Below are 6,328 nucleotides of genomic sequence, written 5' to 3' on the forward strand. Positions count from 1 at the left end.
CACATGGTACAATTGCTATGAATAAAACATACAGGTAATAAGTGAGGGAGGTGGAGGTGCTATTCCTATGGAGGTCCAGGTAAGAGAGGTAAAGGTCATGTTTAAGCAGAGACCTCCAGGAGAGGAGGGTGCCCTGAGGTGGTCTGTAGAGGCCTGGGCCTGGTAGGAGGAGCAAGATGGGCAGGGGTCCAGGGGAAGAGCTGGCTGCACACATCCACGTTCCAAGGGAAGCCATGGTGGCAGCCAGCATGAACCATGGGGTGGAGGAGAGGCCTCGTCTGTGAATGCTGAGGAAGGAACAGCTTCCTGGCTGCTATGGAGATGCTAAGCTTCTCAGGATGCAGAGGGTCCTTAGTTCCCATGTTGTCAAAAATATCGGCTTTAGGTAGGTGTATAGTTGATAGATGATGAACAGCACATATGCAATCAGTGCAATCAGATGAATTCAGATATTTGTAAACCCTGGCAATCCCATCACCACATTTAATGTGCTAGACATATTCATCAGCTCTCAGACTCTTCTTGCTCCTCTTATTTTTAATTTTATTTGTGTTTTTTTTTCTTCTTAACACAAGGTATATATTCTAATAGCAAAATTTCACATGCACAATATCATAATGTTAGTGCTAGGTACTGAATTGTACAGCAGGTATCTAGAAGTTAGTCATCTTACATAACTGTGACTTTATAAACCTGAATACACAGCCCATATCTCCCCTTAACCATTGCTGACACTGCCATTCTACTCTAGGTATCTATGAGCTTGACAGCTTTAGATATTGCTCTATGTGTAATCATGCAGTATTTTTATTTCAAAAGTATCCTGTGGATCAAAGTGGATTCCTCCTTATTTCTCTGTTACTTATGTTTCAAGGGTGAATATCATAAGGGTCACAATTTGGCCAGACAAGAACACAACCAAAAAATAAAATTACAGGCCAGTGTGACTTGATGAACAGTAGTGGAAAACATCCACAATAAAATACTAGCAAAATGATGACACCCGCACGTTAAAGGGTCATTCCCATTGTGGAATGTAGGAGCTCAGAAACTGGTTCCAGGGCTGCTCACTGTCTATCAGTATCTGTGCATAGTGCACCTCTCCTGAAGACCTGGCCTCTGCTCCTGGGATTCACCCTGGAGATAGTGATCAAATCGATGGGTGATGTCATCATTGTCTACCTTTGCCATTGTAACATAAGAACCAGTGAAGCAGAGATCTTACCTGCTTTGCTATTTTTGTGTTTTCACAAAGGCAGGCATATGTTGGACTCAAATGTGCTTCTGACACTGGACCCAATGGATAGGATAATGAAATTGAGTAGTGAGCATGATTCAAGTATTCCAGTAAATGATTTTATAGGAGTCTCACCATGCAGGTGAGCTAGACCTAACACATTACATGCATTATCTCATTCATTCTCCACGGGAAACCTAGGATGCTGATTATTGATATCAATTGTACAGATAGGCAGTCTCCATAAACATAGTGAAACTCCTATGTGTAAACACATCTGCTTGTTAGAAAGATGTGGGTCACCTGTAGTTAAATGCAAAAGAATAAGCCCCACAAGCAGGTGGAAATGGAAAGATAGTTGTAAAATATCAATAGGCAAAAAAAGGTACCAGTGAGGTGAAATCTATGTGAAATAGAATGGCAAAAGGAATTTTTAAAAAATCCCTTACAACAGACCATGCAGAAAATCTTTCTAATTTAAAAAGTGACTGAGGGGATTGGCCTGAAGTATGACTGATGGGCTCCCCCTCATGAGATCTAGGAACTTCCACTTACCCCCTCACCACGTGGAAGACCCATGTAAAAGACCTCCATGGCAAACAGCAAAACTAGTGCAGTCTCCATTTTTCCACTTTGAAAGAAGGAAACCAAAAGATGAAAGTATTCAGTCCCCACAAGGATTTTGGAATTGTAAAGGGAAAGGAAAAGGCTAACAGAATATGTCCTACCTCCGCAGTGACAAAGGCATTGCCATGTCAGGCCACTTGACTTTCCTTCTGCTTATTATATGAAACTGTGTCTTACCCATGTGAACACCAAGCACGAAAGAAGGCCTTGTAAAACTACTTCTCAGGAACTGTTTCATGGTAGATTTAGTAAGTGATCTGTTATCAGGTCCGGTGATGAGTACAGGGCCAGGCTCAGGTATATTTCATGTTAAAAATTTAAGAAAAATCATTCTCACTTCACGGCACAGATGTCCACACCTTAATAATCAATTTTCCCATTCCCAAACTGCAAAACTCTATAGATAGACTATACTTTATGAGAAATGCCTTATACCATTTCTCATCTATATAGAATTCTATTCCCATCTCATAATTGTCAATGAGGATTTATGCATTCAAAAGTCTAAAAGACACCTCTTTATAAAATGCTAATGAGGTTGAAATGAGTCAGTTAGGAAAGCAAACCAAGACAGTGGTCTCAGCTTGAGGCCGGGCTGGCTTGGTTCTCAGGTACCTCAGGTCAATTTTATCACCTTCTATTCTTACTGAACCTTTCCTAGTACCTGCTGGGATCTCAGACTCACCTGGATGGGGTGTCTGAGAAGAAGGTCTCTGTATGGCAGTCTGGATTCCCCCAGGTTGGTTGATGATGAAGACCACAGCTCTATCCCAGACAAGAAAACAGGAAGGAGTGAAGAACCGGTCCCCTAACCACCCCTAGGACTCTACAAGAAACCATCATGTCCTGTCCAGACTATAAATGTGCAGAGGGAAAGCATCAGAGGATCTATTTATACCTCCCTCTCTCTGCTCATTAGGTACATTTCCTCTTTTTTCTGCAACCCCTGTGCACCTGATGACCCTCTGGGACATTGGTCAGAGCAGAAAATATAATTGTCCTGCTTTTTCTCTGTTCCCAAGAGAAAAGGTTAGAAATCAGGGGGATCCAGTCATTATTGCTCCTTCTCCATGAAGCCTCCTGCCCCCCAGAAGTCTAACCTCCACAGCACTTTCACCCAATCCTTAGTTAACAATTTACCCCAAAGTCCAGGATACCTGATTTTGCTAGATTATTTGGGACTCCAAAACCCTGGCTTATGAGGGAACACAGCTCCTGATTTTCTGATGTCTTCAGAAAATTTATTTTTTCTTTCATTGAGAGATTTGTGTTTACTTATTATAAAACCATGAGAAGTTTCTACAACTCTTAGCTTCATTTCTATGAAGCACTAAGGAGGTTCAATCTTGGATCACAAATTAAACATTGTCATTTCCTCTTTCCTTTATGAAACACTTGGTAGGTCTAATAGGTACATTTGTATGTTTTATGGCACCATAGACTGAAGGTAGAATCTATTATAGTTTCATTTAGTTTTCAACAGGTGTCCATTATAACGCATAACTCAGGGATTCATTTAACCTTTGTAAATGTGGCTCAAAATGCTAATCCATATGCCCTGAGTTGAGCTTTGGTGAGAACTCCATCAAAACATTCTCAGTTTTGCTCCAGGTCAGTGAGCTCCATAAAGAGTGATTATTAGTTGTTCTTTAATGGTGGTTTTTTTTTTTTTTTTTTTTTGGAGAGAGAGAGAGAGAGAAGGAGAATTTTTAGTATTTATTTTTTAGTTTTCGGCAGACACAGCATCTTTGTATGTGGTGCTGAGGATTGAACCCAGGCCGCACGCATGCCAGGCGAGTGCGCTACCGCTTGAGCCACATCCCCAGCCCTTCTTTAATGGTTTTGTAGAACTCGGCTGTGTAACCGTCTGGTCCTAGGCTTTTCTTGGTTGGTAGGCTTCTGATGGCGTCTTCTATTTCATCACTTGATATTGGTCTGTTTATATTGTGTATATCTTCCTGATTCAATCTGGGCAAATCGTATGACTTAAGAAATTTGTCAATGCCTTCAATGTCTTCTAATTTATTGGAGTATAAGTTTTCAAAATAATTTCTAATTATCCTCTGTATTTCTGTAGTGTCTGTTTTGATATTACATTTCTCATCACGTATGCTGATAATTTGAGTTCTCTCTCTCCTCTTCATTAGCATAGCTAAGGGTCTGTCAATTTTATTTATTTTTTCAACGAACCAATTTTTTGTTTGGTCAATTTTTTTCAGTTATGTCTTTTGTTCTGATTTCATTAATTTCAGCTCTAATTTTAATTATTTCTTGCCTTCTACTGCTTTTGCTGTTGATTTTTTCTTCTTTTTCTAGAGCTTTGAGATGTAGTGTGACGTCATTTATTTGTTGACTTTTTCTTCTTTTAAGGAATGAACTGCATGCAATGAATTTTCCTCTTAGTACTGCTTTCATAGTGTCCCAGAGATTTTGATATGTTGTGTCTATGTTCTAATTTACCTCTAAGAATTTTTTTAATCTCCTTGATGTGTTCTGTAACCCATTGTTCATTCAGTAGCATATTGTTTATGGCTTCAGGAGACTCTTGCCAATGTATGGAGAAACTTTGGATTGTAACAGCTTGGGAGTTGATACCGAACCTAGCAGGCTGAAGCCAGGAATGCTACTTGACATCCTATAAGAGACAGGACACCACACCAAAAGTTATTATCTAGCACAAATTCCACAGGGGAGAAGTTGAGGACAGCAGACCAGAACTTCTCCAGCTTCAATGTGAATGTGAATTTCTCTAGAGTCTTGTTCAAATTCAGACTGTGATTTGTGATTTGGCAGGTCTAGGGTCACCCAGAGACTCTGCATTTGTTGATAGCCCTCAATGTTGATGCTTCCTGTCCTGGTCTATACATTATGCTTGGAGCATGGAGGGTATGATGTGGAATAAGAGTCAGGTTTAGGCATTTTGAGGACTTCTCTACTGAGAATTACCTCCACAATCTCAGTTCTGATTTTAGGAGATCAAATCTGGGTTTACCAGCTCAGTTTCTGCTTAAAAACATTGACACTTGTTTCCTCAATATTCCCTTCACAACAGGAAATCAAATTTACTGACCTTGTCTCCTTATATATAAACTTGGTAGATTCTCCTTTTTTCATTTAGTTTTGGTGTGAACTGGTTCATAATTTGAAGCTCACAGGAAATGACCTGCCCAGGGCAGGTGCCCCACAGATAGCATGCATTGTGACCATCACCTCTTGTTCCTCATTGGCTCAGTTCATTGTGATGTCACAAGTGTCCTGGCACAGGATGTGAGTCTAGCATGGAGATGCTCCTGGGAGACAGAGAGGGGTGGTGCAAGGGAGAACATCCCAGGACCCAGGCAGGCTGCTCAAGCGAGGTCTGAGTCTACCACTTTATGCTGTGTTGGATTCACAGGCGCCATCTCTGACTCACTCATGGTGGCTCCAAGTAGGCACAGTAAGGATTTTTAGATTCTTTTCTACTATTTTACACTCTTAGCCAATCAATGCAGCTGATGGTTCTTGATGCACTAAGTAATTTCTCCCTCTCTTCTCATCCTCCTTGTTGCAAATCCAAGACATACAATTAGTAAACATTTGATGCTTGAAGGAATGTGAAATGCCTCACCAATTTTCCATTTCGCAGTTGGTTGTCACTCTTGTGTTGTCTACAGGAAGACTGCACAACCTCACCCACTACCTGGGTCTAGATAGTGCTCCACATGTTAGGATCGTGTGTCCCTTCTTTGTGCCTTTTCATTTGGACAACATGAAGATCCATTTGGGATATGAAATTTATTACATGGAGGGATTTCTCAAGAATTGAGTGTGTCTGGGAGGGTGTTTCCAGAGAAGAGCTGTGTGGGGGTCAGTGAGTGGGTGAGGACCACCCATCCTGAATGTGGGTAGTGAGGGAATCCATCCACAAGGGGGTGGATGTGACAGGAAGGGAGAACAAGGGGAAACTCTAGCTGGGTTTTCCTTCTGGAGCAGGGCACGGTCTCTCCTGCTGCTACCCCCAGATGTCAGACTCTAATTTTCAGTCTTTGGACTATGGGACCTGCACCATCAGCCCTTGGGGGTCTTGTTAGCCTTTATTTGGACCAGGGGCTGCACCCTTGACCTCCATGGCTCTGCAGCTTTCACCTTCTTGGATAGAGCAACAAGGTTGGTTTACTTGCCCCCGATTATAGAGAGTCATTATGGAAATACTCAGCCTTTGTGATTGTGTGAGTCAATCTTCTATTTCTATCTGTATCTCTATCATCCCATGAATCTCTCTATTTACCTTCTGTTTGTTCTTTTTCTTTGGACAACGCTGACTAATAAAACAAATGACCCTCTTTATTTGATAGGACATGTGCCAAGATGATGTGCTTCTGATTCAGAAGAAGTTGCAAGAGGCTTATGAGATTCTACTGCTTCTCCTTTCTTCCCTTGTTAGGAGAATGGGCACCTCTCACATAAGCTCTGTTTCTGTGGCCA

The sequence above is a fragment of the Marmota marmota genome, unplaced genomic scaffold (genome assembly GCF_001458135.2).
Source record: "Marmota marmota marmota unplaced genomic scaffold, marMar, whole genome shotgun sequence".
Lineage (NCBI taxonomy): Eukaryota > Metazoa > Chordata > Mammalia > Rodentia > Sciuridae > Marmota > Marmota marmota.